An 18656-nucleotide genomic window follows, 5' to 3' on the forward strand; every position below is an offset into this window, starting at 1 on the left:
GTATGTGTCCTTGTTGCTACACTAGCGCCTCCTCTGGTCGCCTGTTTGGGGCGGAAGGGAACTGGTGGGAATAGCGTGATCCTCCCACGTGCTATGTCCTGCCGATGAAGCTCCCCGCTGTGGGGTGAAAAGAAGCGGCTGGCAACTGCGCATGTGTCGGAGGAAGCATGGTGCTAGTCTTCGCCTCTCCCCAGATCGGCAGAGAGTGGAGCAGAGACCAGGGCAGCAGGGGGGAAGTTGGCTAAGCACAACTATGGAGAAAATGGTAAAAATCAGAAAAAAAGACCCATGTTTACGAATGCAACCTCTTGCTGGCGTGTGAGTAAGTGCACGCGTCACGCCAGAGTCGGGGGCTGTACCCAGGAAGTAGCTGCGACCTCTGGCTGTCGTTTACGTAATGACATTCTGATATTGAAATAGCCCAGTGACACATAAGGGCAAAGGTGTGGGATTGGCGGAGCGGGTAGTAATGTCCTCGACTGTCTCGTCCTGAGAGACCCGGTTCGCCTCCCCCTAACCTTAACCAAGCTGTTTTTTAGTTTCCTAAACATAAGCCAAGTTGTTTTACATAATGGCTGCTATCTTGTTTTTGTTGCTTGCTGCAATACAGATAGTCCCACAAAATACGTAACCAAGTATTATTACTTTGTTACATTCCACCACTGAAAATGTGTTCCAGTGCATCAAATAACTTGACAGCAAATCAGTCAACTAAAGACAACACACTTATCTTTAGCTATAAGACCATATATCCATCCTTCACTGCTGCTTTGTTTCATTAACAAAACGTCCTTTTCCCAGAGCTTCCTGCCTGCTGCTGACAATGAGAGACCGGAAGAGCGATAAGGAAAGCTTCCAACTCCATCACCATCTTCCCGGGAAGTCAAATAAGCAGTGGGAGAAATTATGACTTCCTTATGGACATAAATCTGTGAGTCTATCCATACTCAAGACAAAAACTGGCACACGACACATCATTGAGTTTCTGAAAAGGTTTTGCAGTCAAGCTCCAGAGAGGTGTCCAAAACATTCTGTACCTCCGTCCACCCCGCCCGCCCTGCCCTTACTGCCACCATGCTCTTTCAATAGCAGACTCTTATGATGTGTACAACGTTGATTATACACGTTTCTAGACATGTGATAGGAAACGTATTTTGGTTCACAAATGTTGACATTCAATGTATATTTAAGAAATTTACCACGAGAGGAAGGGGGTTGTGGCCACATTTACCACTGGTACAGGGTTGTGGCACGAGGCGAAGCCGAGTGGTAAATTTCTTTTCTACAATAGCTACCACATAATATAAAAAATACACAATTGTAACATTCAATTCATTTATTTACAATCATTACTGGTTTCAGAATACATTTATCCTTCCGCCACAGAATATAGTTCCATACACAAGATCAATGATTGCACTAAACATTTAGTTGCCTTTGAGCCAAAAAACAACTAACCTATTCCTTAACGGGATTCACAGTTATTGATACATTGCCTGTAAAAGTACAGTTATTTAAACAGTTATCTAAAGCAGCCCGTTTTGGTGACGTTACTACGAAATCGGACATTTCCTTGTTAGAGATTTGTAGACTGACAGGCTAACAGTGGGCGGAGTCAGCACAGGTGTTCTTCATTCATCAGGGAGCGGAGTGATACTGCGGTTGGAGCCGAACTGTAGATTGTTGGCCTATTTACCACTGTTGCTAGCCAATCAGAATCCAGTATTCACTCATGCTGTTGTATATCCATGGTTTGCAGAAACGTAAATTGCCAACATTTTATTCGGGCGATCAGGCTGCCATCTCTCCACTTAGACCTAGATGCCATTTGTTACTTCGAGCCATTTTGTTTTGGGACGACATTTTTAACACACACACACACACACACACACACACAGACACAACCAGAACAGAACAGTATCTACGTCAATCGGAGTGTATCCTGTATCCAGGCAGAAGATTATTTCTGTAAGCCCATCTGTGTAACTGGCACTGTGGAGATCAATCCTATCAGCGTTATCACACATGTCCTGGGTGGGCCGGCCGGTGATGCCAGTAGACTCCATCATCCATGCATCACACATGACGATCGCTCCGTCCGGACATCTGTTGAGCAGAGCAGCATCAAATCCCGGCATTCAGAGAGACAATCTTCCACGCTGCGTTTGAAGAGCTCACTGACAAATTAAATGCATCTCCGGCTTGTGGGAGGTCACAAATCGTATTTGACCAAGCTGAATATCAAATATCGGGTTTTTGGAGGCCTTCTCACCCCGGCTCCTGATGGAAAAAAGCACTTTAGATGCACGAGGCAGACGAGTATTCATTCCGCTAAGCAGAGTCATGGTGGGTGACTGGCTCCTTCCCACTTCCTTTCTTGGCAGGAAATGATGTAGGAAATGTTATAAAAGCCATGTGTTAACAGGCCTTTGCAGCCTCGCGTTTTGTTGTGTTGCAACAGTTGCTTTGATCCTTTATCAGGGATCTGGCAGATCTTTAAACACATTAAACACATTATTGTCATTTACACTCCTCTTTCACACACATTAAAGATTTAAACTGAATTTGCAACTTTACAATTACTAGGATTCCTAGGGTGGAGACTCTGGAGATGATGCGCCACTTGTCCTCTTCTCCCTACTTAAGGTCTCATTATGCTTTCCGCATCAGCGAGGAACGCGTGTCCGCGCGGAAAAGTGACGTCAAATCAGCAGACACGCCCCTCCGCAAGGCTCCGTGCGGACGGTTTTCGACCGGCCATGCGCACCCCGAATTTTGTAACTATGCGGACGCGGCTGGGCGGACAAAGTGGAGTTTTCAAGACTCGCGCTCAATGGACCCTTCTCACGGGGGCCATTTTGTGTCGAAAAGGCAGGGGAAACACAGGTGCAAGCAAAACACTAATGAGAGTTTCCAACTTCCATGATTGGTATTTGGAAACCCTCATTAGTGTGTTGCTTGCACCTGTGTTTATTCTGCCTTTTCGACACAAAATGGCCCCCGCGAGAAGGGTCTATTCCGCGAGCAGAAACCCACACAGAGTATAAAAGCTCCACACGTTTCCTCGTCAGGATTCCGTGTCTCTCATTTCCGTGCGGCCGGCCAAAGCGTCAAGCATAATCCAGGCTTTATACTCCCATCACTTACTCTGGAGATGATGCGACACTTGTCCTCTTCTCCCTAATTTATACTCCCACCATTACAATCGTGACTGACACCGCCCGAGTTGAGTGACATACAATTGCTCAGAATTGCTCAAGTGACATCACTGATGACATCACAATTGCCCAAGTGACATCCCTGATGACATCATCACTGATGACATCACAATCGTGACTGCCACCGCCACAGACACCGCCGCCACAGACAAGCCCTAGCCAATATTTACCACTATATTTAACTTGCATCTCTCTCTCTCTCCCCCTCCTCCCCCCCACATCCCCAATTCATCCTTAGATGTCATCCAATCAATTTATAGGCTACAGTAGTCTATTGTTTGTGCTTCCTACATGTGTAAAAGCTTTGGTATTTTGTACTCAGCAACCTATGAACTTTTCACATTTCCAAGTGCTTATAATGCTTTGATTTCACAGGCTCTGTGCTGTGGAACAGGACAGCCTTTCTTTCCTACAATCAATATTCTTGTTATTTTGCACAGCCTGGTTGCCTGAGTAAAACGTTGGCAGTTTACATTTCTGCAAACCAAGGAGGATGTCAACATTTGTTAGTTAATGTAAGTTAATAGGGCTCCCAAAAAGGCCACTGTCCAAGGAAGCCACTGTATAATGCAAAAAATACTTTTTTAATGCCTTAAAAATATGCAATGCTGCCTGAGGAAGAGTTTATACTCGAAAGGCGTTGCAAGTGGTCTGCACGTATATCAAGCCTGTTTTGTGTTTGAAAGCCTACAAAACGCTGTAAAGGGTGCACATTTTTAAGCCAAATTAAAAAGTATTTTTTGCATTATACAGTGGCTTCCCTCATCATTTATAATTTGTTCACCAAAATATGTTGCATATCAACATTTCTAGAGATGTCATCACATCAACGTTATACATGTCATCGAGTCTGCTATTGAAATAGCATGGTGGCCAAACTGGCTATAAGGGCATTGTGTGGCCAGTAGTGATGCGCGGGTCACCCAGAACCCGCTGGGTCCCGCGGGCTGGGCCGCCCCGCAGGCGGGCTGGGTTGGCAAATTATGAAAATATCGCGGGTGCGGGCGGGGCAGGCTCAGAACGTGACAAAGCACCATTATTAAATAATTTAGAGCAGTGAAACACGCAGAGTAATTAACCTTAAAGACGTGAACTCTCTCTCACACGTAGGTACACACAATCAGACAGACTCCTGCTGCACTCTCTATAGCCTACATGGAGTAAAGAAACGCTTCAATGAGGTAGCCTATGTGCTCTCAAAACAAACATTTTGGAAGGATTATTCGCTGTAATTATTATTTGAAGTGTCCATAAAACTAATGCCACCGCAGATTTTCTGTTGTGGACTCGACTGTGATCTATTTGTCAACTTTACTGCAACGTCAGTAGGCTGTGAACAATTGAGTGCGCATGAAGTAATTAAAATAAATCAGACAGCAAGTCTAGCCGTATCTGCAAGCCGTGTGCGCACCTGCTGCACTACTACGTAACCTACTACTGCAACATGGCCAATTGAGAGCGCATGAGGTAATTTAAATAAATGGGGAAGAATAATAACTGTTTCTGTAGCCTGCCTAGTGCCTACCTCTACCTGCTACCTCCATTTGAAACACTGCGTCCACGCCATCCGCACTTTGGGGAAGCGTAGTCGGTCGCGCTGAAGACCATGGATTAATTGAAGAAAGACCGACATGAAAGCAGCAGCGCAACTCATCCAGAGCAGGCCTAGGCTACAACTGTTGTTGCGCAGGCAGCATGTGAGTGTCTGTGTGTGTGTGTGTGTGTGTGTGTGTGAGAGAGAGAGAGAGAGAGGGGGGAGAGAGGCAGAGTTATTAGCTACTTTGCACACCTTGGAAGCTCCGTGCTCCTCCTGAGTCCGGAGACATATTACATTAAATTGGCTGTTGTGGGCTGCTGGGTTGGGCTGGGTTTGGAATTTTCAGATATTTTAACGGGCTGGGCGGGGCGGGCTGGCTCCAATGACGGGTTGGGTTGGGGCGGGCCTTAAAAAACTCTGACCCGCGCATCACTAGTGGCCAGGGTGGATGGAGGGCGTAAGCCCTTGCCTTTCATACTGTAGAGAGCCGTGTTCGATCCCCAGGGTTTCCACAGTCTACATTTCAACCGTGAGTCACATTTAACATTATCGTTATTTAAGCCTAACCCAAACCTTAACCAAGTTGTTTCAGTTGTGTAATGTTTTCAGATTGACTGGAAAATCTGTGACATTTTAAAACCGACATTTTCAAATGTACGTTGGAAGATATGCAGCTCATTTTGTGTTCACAAACGTTGAACGTCGCCTCGCCGTAAGCCGTGGTTTGCAGAAACATAAACTGCCTACATTTTATTCTGGCGACTGGGTTGGTTTTTCAGCAACACCCAATCTGGATTGAGCGACGTGTGATCTTACAAAAGTGTAAAAACAACAGAGAAGCCCACAGTATTCCCGAGTCTGTACAGTAGCCCTGAATAGAGAGATGGACTCTGACAAACTCTGACCCTGGAGAGGCAGAGCCGTAGATCATCATCACCTTAAGGTTCTAGGAAGAAATACGAGGTTGGACAAAGCACCTTGCTGAAGATTACTAGACTGCACCAATCATCCATCACGCTCAGGCCTGTCCTTGGAATACATAATGTAATGATAATCTGATCCAGCATGTAAATGAAGGCGCAGTGGGCTGACTGCAGGGAGGTGCCTCTGTCCACCTGCCCAGCAACACCTTCTGGCTAGAGCCCAAGCAGCTTTTAACTACACATCCACATCACATTACAATCCTCAGTGCTGGCAGTGTTCTGTAATCATGTTACTGCATTGTTTGGTGGTAGTTGGTATAGATACAGGTCAATATCCCGTCATAGACGCTGGGGTAGCTGGCTGGGGGCGTGGTCAGGGTGGGGTAAATCCTCCCGTTCTCCCCATTCAGTATAGTTAGCATTTAGCTAACTTTTATTCAACCACCGCAGTAAACACACATCTGACGTCTATGGACCCGCTCGAGAATCCCCAATCCTGTAGTGTAGAGCCGCAGCACCAACCTTTGGTGAGTCAGCCCATTGAGATATATGGTTTTTTTTACGCCACTCGCGCGCGCCAGCCATAGTAACATTTTGTGGCCCTTCCCACACAGACCAACTGTATCTATGGCAGTTGCGTATTAAGAGTTTGGAAGCCATTTGTGCCATCCTGTCCCCATCACCCCAAAACACCGTAGACGGACATAAATCTATACATAAATATTGTATTAGCCTATGTAAAGCTAGAAGTGTGACTTTTATGCGGGTGCCCTTCATCAGATATTGGCTCTTGCTGTCTGCCTGTCTTTATACCGTATGAGAGAGAGAGGAGACTTAAAATCATTTGTCAAAGGACAGCCAAGAACATGATAAGAAATGTAGTATGACAGATTTAAACACATGCACACAAGATTAGAATAATTTAACTGATAACTTCTTGGCAAAAAGCAGATTTATTCAACATAAAGAACAGGTATATCCAATCCTCATAACGTGCCTTTGTGCAAAGGTGAAGAAACTTGGGCTACAATGAACGATTATTTTAATTGTCGATTAATCTGTCAATTATTTTCTTGATTAATCGAGTAGTTGTTTCTTTCAAAATGCAAAAAATTGTGAAAAATGTCAATCAGTGTTTCCCAAAGCCCAAGATGACATCCTCAAATGTCTTGTTTTGTACACCACCCAAAGATATTCAGTTTACGGTCATAGAGGAGTAAAGAAACCATCAAATATTCAAATTTAAGAAGCTGGAATCAGAATTCAGATAATTTTCACACACACCAAAAACTCAAACGGATTAATCGATTCTCAAAATATTTGGCGATTAATTACGACGAAACTCATCGATTAATGGTTGCAGCTCTATAAGAAACCTCTAATGCACTTGTGACTGAAAACTTAAAGCAACAAAAGAAACATTTCAACTTTTCAATATTTCTTCGTACACTTCAAAGAGGAAGCGCCCTCCCCTTCCCCCCGCATTTCAAACCTGTGGAATTAAACAAGACCTGAGAGTCTCTCCCCATCCTCCTAAATATCTTTCGATATGCATCGCTGTGTATCAGGATATTTATGACCTTTTCTTTAAGGATGAAAGCACCACCACTCTCTTTGATTCTCTCCCCTTCCTGCTCTCATCCCCCTTTTTCATCTGTGCCGAAGAGGCTTGGTTGATGGGAGCTGCTGTCATGTTCATTTTGGGGTCCGTGGCCCACAAAGTAGAAAAGCTCCCATTTCACAGCTTTAAAGGGAATCCAAAATGTCACCAGCAGGAACAATTGCTGTCCATAAAGCTTTCATAAATGTCAACAGTGAGAGAAATTATTAGGTATTTTCTGAAAGGCCACAACAAAATTCGTGTTTTTAGGCACAGCATGAGAGACCCCCATGTGGAAACATTTGCATTTAACATGACTTGAACTAACTGTAACAGTACTGTAGGTTGCAGGACATTGGGTGATTTCCATTTCAATAAGCAATAGTTATTTTAATATTTCTTCTTGTTACGTTCAGCATTAACATTGGTTATTCACACAAAAAGGTTGCACGCATTTGTAAATTAGTGTTGTTGGGGGGGGGGGGGGCTGTTGCAGGGTTGGATGTTGAGGATGATTGTGTTTGTATATTCGTATTGATTATTTGCATTTTTCTACTATTTTAATGTTTAATGATTGTGTCTGTGTACTCTTGATTTTAATGCCCAGGGACTACGGGCGGAAAATAGCATTTTGCTAACAACCTAGTACATTACATCTCTCTACAAGGTTAATGTTCTTTGTACATTGTCTCTGTTCAAAAATAAATAAATTCACAAATTCAAAAAAGATTGATCAATTCAGTTTGATCAGTTTTGATGCGTTACGGAGCATAGCAGAAAAGTTTGACTTGAATTATGAATGTCTATCTTTATCTGCTGTGTGTTTTATGACATTGCACCCCCCAAAATTGGATTCCTCACTTCAACATCCGGTTGATCAAGATTTACAATTGTAGCTCCCAACAGCCGTTTCGTGCAATTTGTGCAATTTATTTGAATCAGAGATGGTTATTTTCAGTCATATGACGAGTGATTAAACCCATGGTCAGCTACACCAGGGGGGGCAGTGATGGCAGGCCAATCAGAGTCTCCCTGGGCTGGAATATATTTCCCCCAGTCTCCTAGCAACAGAGCGGGCCTCTCTGCTTGTTGATTGGCATTAACAAGTGGTGGTGGTGATGGTAAGTCTCATCTCCCCACTGTCCCCTTTCCAGATGTGAATACTAACTTCAAAGATCTGAACACTTATTAGATAGAAGCAATACCTTGTTAACACTTAAGCACGGCCAGAGATTCATGTGGTGCATTTGTTTTGGTACCCTGGTTTTTCAGAGTGCACACATTTATGAGTATGTCCTTTAATGAAATACTAGATGGCTGCCCTTGGGGTTAGAATGTGACTCCTTCTCTTCCTCGATGTCCTTTCTCCTCTCTTTACCTGCTGCTCCCAAGAGAATATATTATGCAAAAGATGAATCCTCCACTTTTATTGATATTTATGGCCGGGGTTTATAATTAAATACTAATTAATACCGCCGCAGCTTGTGCCAGAGCGGCGCTTTTCCACACCGTTGCTGTCAGATGATTAATGGGCTCCATTTATTAACTTGCCTAACGAGCCCGGGAATCCAGCTTTCAATAGAATTAAGAGATCATTTCACTCCAACTCGTTAGCACACAAAAAGCAAAGGCCTGGATTTAATATCAACATTGCCCCTCTTGATCATGTTCAACCTCTCTGCAATAATTCCTCGCCGCTCAGTGTAATAGATCCACTGTAAGATTTATGACAGATGAAGAAAAATTAAATGAACATTAATATATTGATAAGTTCATTTATATGCCTTTGTTAAAGCAGAGGCATTTTTACCAGAGGGCATCTATTAACTTTTTATTGTATTTTAGGGTGAGGGGGGGGCGGGGTTAATGAGCTTAACCAGACTAGATCCACCATCTCACAGCTTATTAGAAAGAGGTGATATCTTGGACATTGCTTTGCACTTAGTAGCTTTAATGTTTGATGCTGTATACGTACCTGTTAAGGTGGTTATATTTCCAATACACCGGGGGCCCTATCGTCGTCAAGCGCTACCTGATTTTTGCGCTTGCGCCCTTGTTTGTGCACCGTAACGCCGTGTCTATGCTCTCGTGGACGAGCGCAGACTGCCATTTTGCGCTCTGGCCGCTATAGCAGGCACTTTTACGCTGGATTTTCTGCCTCAGCACAGCTGTGGGTGTGCCGTATGCGAGGGATCAGCCAAATAGCATTTTGGTAAACAAACCGCGTTTCCGGGTGGAAACTTCAATGGGACCCTATGGAGCTAGCTTTGAGTGCTCACTCTAGCCCCAGCTGTGCGGTGTACATTTAAAAAACTGTGACAGTTTACACAACTTTAACACGACATGCATATATCAAACTCTTGGGCTACTTCTGCTCTCACTCAGAATGTCAAAATATAAGCAATGTCATGTATAGTTTTTGAGATATTAACGTTTGTTTGGCACAACTAATAGCCTACTAGTTAACTGCCACGGTGTTTTGCGGTGATTTGTTGTGTCACGCTGATTCCTCGTACACTAAACCGGGCGTGGCTGCGCTAAATCCTCACGTTTGCGAACGCCCCTATGCGCACAACTCTTTGCGGTTAGACCTCTGAAAAGCAGGTCAAAATACCCACTGCGCTTGAGCGCACCATTATTCTCCTCGCTGCGCAGTGCAGTGCAGTGCATTGCAGTGCAGTGCAGTGCAGTGCAGTGCAGGGGAAATTCTTGGATACGTCATTACGCACGGATGTCCAATTAAAATATAAACGCCAGGACATCAAATTCTGCTGCTGAAAAATTGCAGAACAGCAGATTATTCAATGAGGCAATCAACTATTATTCACTGAAAAACTAGCCACAAACATGCTGTTGATATTGTTTATCTACCCCCTCTCTCTCTCCCTCTCTCGCTCTCTCTCTCTCTCTCTCTCTATCTCCGAAACCTCACGCACGCACGCACACACACACACACACACACACACACACACACACACACACACACACACACGCACATCATACTGCATCGCCCAGATTAATTAATCACCAATGCTATAATTAATAGCCTACTATAATATTAGTCTACAATTATTTCCCCCCTTTGAGTAGCCTACATTCATTCATCTGTCAGCTATCCATCTGACAGATGGATTCATGTGTCAGATGAATCCATCTGACTATGATGAATCCATCGGCTATGTCACTCACATGCCCTCGCTCTCAGTGATAGAGAAAATTAATAAATTCTATTGAAATTAATTATCCCAAACCAGACCCGGGTTTTCTGTGGACGAACGGGAACAAATAGGCTACAAAGAGGGGTTAATGGGAAATTAATTGAGAAAACTTGGACATTGTAGCCTACTTGCAATATTATTGTCAATCAAATGTCCCTGTTTCCCCGTTGCAAACACGTTTCTATTTTTCAGTCAACCAAAGAACCCGAATTGCATCAATTAAAAGCTGCAAATCAGATGTTTTTAACAGGTATATGATGCGATGGTTGTTGTGAGATGTCCAAATTACGCATGGAGAGAGAGAATTACAGCATGCATCGCGCAAACTGTATTAAAGGGAATGCGAGACGGGAATCTGATTGGTTTGATTGATGTAACGCCCAGGCATTGCCAGGCCACACCTGTGAATAATTCTTGACTTAAACGCGCCTATTTGGAGCTTTGCGCCGAGCGCACAGGCATTTAGCGCGGCAGGGAGAAATGCGCAAGCACTAATTGACCGCTTTTACGATGATAGGGCCCCTGGTCTGTTCTGAACTCTCCCTTGTGTTAGCGCGAGAACATGATGTAAAATCTGAGCTTGGAGGTTAGAGGAGAGAGGTGGTGAGAGCACGGACAGTCATTGGGGTTATCAAGTGGCCAAGTGGGAACTTTCCAGTGGTGGAAAGCTTACTAGGATGTCTCAATCAAGTAGAAGTACTGTTAACTTCAAAGGAACTGTTTACATAAAAGGAAACTTCTGTGTTTTTCAACCTGAACCGTATTTTCCCATCGTTTTGTGTTCTTGGTGTAACACTCGGCTCCAACATGTCCGCTTGACTAGCGGGCCTGGCCCTTTAGCCGACTGGATATGGCGGATGCCTGGAGTGGAAGAGATTGCCAGATCGAAACTCGCTCGGACGCTACATTGGTGGCAGCGGCGGGATTGTCCTGCTCCAGCTCTTCATAGGCGTTCCTTTGGGGGCGTGGGATGCACAGCATGATACCATGAGGGGGTGGTCTCACTGTGGTGTGTGGTCTCACTGTGGTGTGTGGCACGTGGAGGTTGCGGAAGTCCACTGAGTTGAGCCGGCCCTTCTGGCGTGCATGGGCGAGCTTCTATAAAGACTGGACAACTGTAACACTCGGCTCCAACATGTCCGCTTGACTGGCGCTTTTTCCGACTGGATATGGCGGATGCCTGTGTAACTGCGTTGTGTTGGTAGTACTTGCAGCAACCCATGTTAAGGGCTTGCCCAGGGGTGGATTCGAACTGCCGACCTTCGGCTTGTAAGGCGGACACGCTAACCACTTCACCAAGAGAGCTAGCTCCCTTGGCGGAGCTGATTAATGGGCCTTTATACTGGGGGAGTGAGTTTAACCAAGCTACTCGCTACCACTCGGGACTCACGAGGACTCACATTCATTCGGTTACACCTGCAGTGCGAGAGATCGCCGGATCGAAACCCACTCCGACGCTACGTTGGTGATCTCGGCCTGCTTGTTTTGTTCCGCATCCGAGTGCGAGTGCTGTGTTCACATATGCCCACACAAACCGATCTTTCGGGGAGACGCTCCCGGTTTTGAAACAACTGCTCCAAACGAGCTAAGTGTGAATACACCCCGTGACATATGGGGAATCTTTTTTTTCCTATTGAGTGAGGGTTTCAGCCGACAGTCACAAAACAGGCTGCAATGTAATCTGATAGGGCATGTGCGCTCAATGCATGCTGACAGGTTGATTGTTATTGTAAGTGTCTGACATTATATAAAGGACCCTACAGAGAAATAAAATGTTTTTCCTTACATTTCACTTGATCCAGTTTGTTTGTTAGTGTGTAACCAAATCTAAAAAAGATAGGAAAATAGGGTCCAGGTTGAAAAATACCAATTTCCTGACTATATGTCTAGACTAGCAGTGGAGGTGATACTGTATAGGCTAAACATCTAAGGCACCAAACTTACCTGCAGTCCAGCTTACGGTTTACCTGGTAACATTGACGTCTGTATGCTCTCTGAACAGGTCCCTAGCTGGTAGACTGCTCATGAAATAAAGACCCCAATAGATTGTTAATTAATTATTATTCATTCATATTAATTATTCTGTTTCCAACAATGTAATTGCACTGTGGCTCACCTGGTGGCACGCGTGCGGCGGGGGCTCGGTCCTTTGCGCGGCCGACGCGGGTTCGAGTCCGGCCCGGGGTCCTTTGCCATGTGTCGTCCCCTCTCTCTCCCCACCATTCCTGTCTGCCTACTGTCCTATGGAAATGAAGGCAAAATGCCCAAAAAATAAACCATGTAATTACACTGCCAATTTCAGAAATCAATACAAAACACGCCACTCCACAAGCAGAAATGTAAGATAAGCACAAACTACACAGATATAGGGCCTACTTTTGTCTCAATCTTCAACATAGCTTTTTGTTGTTTTCTGGTCAGCAAAATGATATTCTTTCCATCTTTTATGACCTACACACTATTCAGATCTGATCTCTCTATTCTGATCTCCCTCACTGCCCACAGGGTGAGAAAACACCATAGAGCCTGCCTCTCTCTCTCTCGCTCTCTGTTCATCACATGCATGCTCCTTTACCTGAAGTGTTATTCCCGGCTTGAGGAGCAGAGGATGAAACAAGGCTTTGGTGTGGGCTTGTCAGATGTAGAAGGCGACCGCAGAGACACAGGCCGAAGTGACCGGAAGACCAAAGGAGAGACGACACGCGTTCTCATGGGTGGTGAGTCAACACCCCCTGACGCCTCTCACAGCCCCACACGCCACCTCAACCTGCAGCAGGGATGTAACACAACAATATGGTGAATAGATGCAGATGTTCCACATTGCTCCCAGCCTGGGCACCAGAATAAAAATGTTGCCATTGTTTCTGCAAACCACGGATACGTAGAATATCATAGAAATTAGTAATGTAATGTAATGTAATATCACATTTGTGAACCAAAAATATCTTGCATGTCACATTTGTAGATATACATGTATATCAACATTTAGTGGCCAGTAAGGATGTTGTGGTCGGGATGGATGAAGGGCGGAAACACTTTGCTTTCACACGAGGGCCATGTTCGATCCCCAGCGTGTTCAAAGTCTACGTTTCAACCGTAAGCCACATTTAACGTTTTTGTTGTTGTTTAAGCCCAACCCAAACCATAATGCTAACCTTAACCCAGTTTGTTTACACTATTTTACTTGCCTAAACATACCGAAGTTATTAAAGTTGCTTTCTTTTAATTTAACGATGGAAAGGCGGCAAGGTGTTGAAATTAACCGTTTTCCCCCGCGCAACATGACCTCATCATAAGTTATCAGCTGTTTTCAATAGCTCATGAACTGACCTTTAATCTCTTGACGGATCCTATCGTCACAATACGACCTGGGCGAACATGGATGTAGCAGTCATGTAGAAGGAGCTGAATTAACCTTTGTAAGCAGGGGAGCGATTAACTACCTACCGCCAAGAGACCTCCAGTATTGAGTAGAAGAATGCAGCCTTTTCTCTGGCACTCACTTCTGGTTCTTCCAAGCCATGGCTGCTAGAACTTGTGCCTAGTCTGAAAGACATTATGAACACTTGTGTTGCTGACCCTGTGTAGGCTCTGGTTGATACCCTGCCTGTACGTCCTGCATCTGGTCTGTCCTGCCCCTTGCCCGTTGAGCTGCAACATAACCCTATGGCTCCGCCTTCTTCTTCCTCTGTGGTGTTTTACGGCAGTTGGCATCCTTTATGTTGCATTACCGCCTCCCATACCCCACTGTCCCACCCGCAGACACGGTCTGTAGGAACGTCTTACCAAGCCGGAAGTATCACTGCCGGGAATTGAACCCCGCTCCTCCGCCTTCTGGGTCTACAGCAGCCACTTTACTGCAGAAGTCTGCAGCATCTCCTATCATCATCAGTGATGCAGTTATGTTGTCACAATGTCAACAGTGACATCATCAGTGAAATCACCATTGACATAATCAGTGACATCATATGCGGGATCATCAGTGATGTCACATGTAACAGGAACAGCTTTCACTCTGTAGAACTTTGTTCCCAAAGAAACTTTGAACTTGTTCGGTGCCTTTTTTGCCTGGCAATATTCCTTCTCCATCACCTTCCCAAGAACCCATGGTTGTCTTGAGGTCCCTGATGCTGGTTTGAGGTCCAGTGCAGTGAGACACTCTGAGTGGAGGAAGTAGAGGGTGGGACCGACCGTGAACAGCACATGCCTCTCATGCCTTTCATCAAGAATGATGAGGACCAAATCGCCTACCTGAAAATCTCTGATGGCAATTTTCTCTGAATGGCGTGATGACAAAGACGACATGCTTTGAGACATCAGTCTTTGAGTGAGGCGCTTGTTTTCTTCTTCCTTCATATGTAAATTCCTCTCAAGTAAGAGTATTCGCTGTTTCTCCTCTGACATAAAGATGTTATCAGGGACTGTCACCATGTTAGCCTCCACTACTGACTCAACATGTTCATCATCACGAATGGCTGCCACAGAGACCAGTCTGTACATTTCAGATAGGGACTCGGAGGAAGAGGCCCCTGCGACAGGCACGGACCTAGCTAACAGTAGGACACTGTCTCCAGCTTCTGAGGCCTCTTGAGCTGTGGAGGCAGAAGTGAAAAAAGTGGAGGAAACCAGGGTGGTGCTGTGCAGGCAGTGCAGCTCCTCCTCCAGGTTCTTCTTCTCCTGCATAATGCTAGCTTGATCTGCTGAGAGAGTCTCTATCAGAGCTTTGTCCTTGTCCTGTTGCTGGGTAACTTTCTGCAACTTCTCTGTAAGCTCATTGATGATCTGCTCCTTCTTCAGCTTCTCTCGGGTAAGAACAGTGTTGAAATTAGTCTGCTGCTCGCCTATGAGTGATATCTTGAGGTTCTGCATCTCCTCATTTTTCCTTTTCTCCAGGAGCTCCATCTGTGTCTGCAGGGAGGCCCTCTCCTGCTGCAGCAGCTCCTGGAGGGCAGAATCCAGAGAGAAAGGTGCTGAGGCTGCTGCATGGCCATCAGCATGCAGGGACAACCCTTCCTCCCTTTTTGAGGATTGTCTCCAGTGAAGCTCATTTTCAAGTTCTCTAATTTTGTCTAAAAGTCTCCTCTCCATCTCCTCCTTTTGTTGCTTTAACTCTTTAAAGACATCTGGTAATGCAACCTTCAAGGTCTCATCTTTATCTAAACTTTTCTGGACTGCTTGTCTGTCCAGCTCTAATCTGTTAGAGAGCAGGTCATTTTCTGTCTCCAAATTGCAGATAACAGTCCTCAAATCTTGCTCCCGCTCCTGGAAACTCCTGAACTGCTCTTCCTTTTCTTCACATAGAGCAGCCGCTTGCTGGTCTAAGTCTGACTGGAGTTTCTGCTGCTGCTCAGTATGTTTCCTCTCAACATGCTCAACCTCTTCCAACTCCCTTCGCTGGCCACGTTCAATCTCAAAGCGCAAATTCTCAAGCTGGCTGGTCAGGGAGTCTCTGGAGGTTGAGAGAGTCTTGATTTCTTCAGCTTGATCATCGATCTTCAGGTGCAGGTTTTTAATCCTCTCTGTCTGGCTAGTCTCTGCCTCAACCCATCGCTCCCGGTCCCTCTCAATCTGAATGAGTTCTTTCTCCTTGTGCTCCAGAAGCCCTTTCAGCTCCAGCATAGCATGTTGCATATCTTTGACAATATTCTGGTTGACCTGGTTTTCCTCTGTCAGGGTTTGGACCTGCTCCTGGAGGCTTTGTCGAGGGGAAAGGAACTCACTTTGGTGTTGCTCCCTCATCTCCAGTTCATGGGATTGGTGGATATTGTCCAGAATGCTGCGTACCTCAATGGTGATGGCCTTGAGGGCAAAGCCAAAGTCACGATGTTCCTTCAGTACCAGACCTCTAAAGTGGTAGAGGTCATCCTTGACACTTCTTAAGTTGGACTGGGACTCATCTGCAGCAGATCGGTACTTCTTGATAATCTGCTTCAGAAAAGCTATCTTTGAGTTCCCCCTCTCTCGTGTTCTGGTATCCTGCATACGCTTGTCAATAACATTGATCACAGAGTAATACAGTGACTCCGCTATCATTTCAGGACTAGTAGGGTCACTGATGGGGTTGGGCGATGTCAAGTTTTCTTCAATCACAAATTCATTAACAGCAGACATGAATTGAGATTTGGGGTTTTCTGCCAAATAATCAAGGTCAAGGGAGCCCTGCTGAAGGACTGGGTCCATGTTTAGGTAGTTGATTTTTTCAAAGGTTTCAATGCTGTCTGGGTCCTCTAATGGGCCGGGGATGGGTACATTTAGGGGCTGGCAGGTGGGGCACGAGGTTTTTTTGGAGACAGCGGTTGGCATGCCTTCAGACTGTGGGATAAATGCATTTGATCTCTCATCACTCTGGCTATATATGGTTTGAGACATCTCATCCCCACTCTGTGTAGCTTGGACTAGATGCTGATTTAAGGGCTCAAAGTCACATAGTGTGGGAACCACGAGGAAAGGGTGCACCTCTGCAGGACAACAAGACTTCAGGTACTGCAGGTTGTCAAGTGAAATGTCTGGAAGCTCATAGTCAAACCTTCTGGGCTTTTGTGTACAAAATGATGTGGGAGGCCATGAATCAAGTCCTCTAAACAAGCGATTTCTGAGGAAAGACTTTCTAAAGAGTTTCCCAAATGTTTCCCTTTTGAACTTTTCAACCTCGTAGAGTTGTTTCCCATCCTTCACAAGTGCACGGGCCCACTCTCTGTAGTGGCGTATAAACATCTTCCTCCTGACAACTTCCACCACTGCCAGACAATACATCTGGGGCACAGTGCTGAGGACCTCCACAACCCTCACTCTCTTCATTAGCTCAGTCAGTAGCCTGAGTAGAGCCTGAAGCTTCTCCCCATGCTGGTCTGCATGAACCATTACGTCGCAGCACCATTTGAGTCGGACTTGAAGGTTTTTTGCAAGTTCTTGTTTGGCAGTTGTGCACTTCTTTTTGATGTCCAGCAGCTTCTCATGGTTGTTCAGCATTTTCATTAGCTGGCTAGTGTGACTCAGGCCCAAGTCAGCCTGAGCATGTTCTTTCTGTTCATTCACCAACTTCTTACAGCTTGCAATCATTTGGTCTAGAAGACACATCCTTTCCTCAAGCCCCTTGATGGCTTTCATGTTTTGATCATCTAGTTTGGCAATTGTGTCTCGACAATCTGCCAGGAAGGGCTGGATGATGCTTGGGTCAAGCCTGTTGATGGAATCAAAACATTTCCTCACAACTGATTCCACATCATTGGGCCTGTCTTGTACATTGATCCAGTCTAGTAGTGTGACATTAAAGGAGGGAGGGTTGGCCAGCTCTGGAGTGTCGTCTTCCTGGAGGGCAGCCCTCAGCCCACCATTGTCAGTCATTTCATTTGTGTCCGGTTCTTCAATCAGTTCAGATGTGGCTGCACCCAGAGCAGAGAAAGATGCAGGTAACTTAATGGTCCTCTGTATATCAGCAGTGCAGAGCACAGAGTCTGTGGTTTTCTCCCCCTCTGTCTCATCTGAGTCCTTTCCTGGGGTTGAGCTAGACCTCTCAATGCTATAACTATGTCTTATCAAACATTCCAGCATGGGTATCTTGGCCATGACAGAGACTGCGGTCCCTAGCTTTGAGAGTTTCAATTTAATTCCCTCCAAGTCGTGTTGGTAATTTGTGTATGCAGTGTCAAATTTCCTGAGCAACTTCTGATAAGACAGGGTGCAGTCATCCAGATTAGCCATCAGAGCAGCCCAGCCTTGGTGTTGGAGGTGTTCATCATGAACCAAACATACACAGGAAGAGCAAAGTTTCTCTGCAACTTCATGCATTTCCACAGCAAGTTGTGTCCGCGAGGCAACGGTGTGAAAGGCAGCTGGCATCATAAGAGACTCTTCCACCCTAACCTGAATCTCACTCTCAATCGAGAAGGTGGTTTTGGGGATTGTTGGATCTCGGTCACACAAGATCATCTCTTTGTTGAATAGGAATATGGGGTTGGTGTCAGTGCCAGCGCTGTAGCTGCAGACTCGCCTCTCTGCAGCCATACACTCCCCTCCATTGACAACAAGGACTTGATGTTGCGTTGCAATCTTATATTTTACCTGGATGGCATTTTTAAGCTCCTGCACAGTTTGGACAGCAAACTCAATGTCAAATGACAGTGTGCTGCCATTGTTAACCTGGAACACATACAACTTCAT

At 45.4% G+C, this 18656-nt stretch overlaps 1 pseudogene across 1 annotated transcript; it reads right to left on the bottom strand.

Annotated features, from left to right (window-relative positions):
• Window positions 1-11315: 11315 nt before the first annotated feature.
• Window positions 11316-18656, bottom strand: LOC310777750 (RB1-inducible coiled-coil protein 1 pseudogene; annotated as a pseudogene). The gene is made up of 2 exons: window positions 14489-18656; window positions 11316-11518 (listed from the first exon to the last, which is right to left on the bottom strand). The product of its transcript is annotated as an RB1-inducible coiled-coil protein 1 pseudogene (transcript).

The sequence above is a fragment of the Poromitra crassiceps genome (assembly GCF_964638095.1).
Source record: "Poromitra crassiceps genome assembly, chromosome: 6".
Classification (NCBI taxonomy): domain Eukaryota; kingdom Metazoa; phylum Chordata; class Actinopteri; order Beryciformes; family Melamphaidae; genus Poromitra; species Poromitra crassiceps.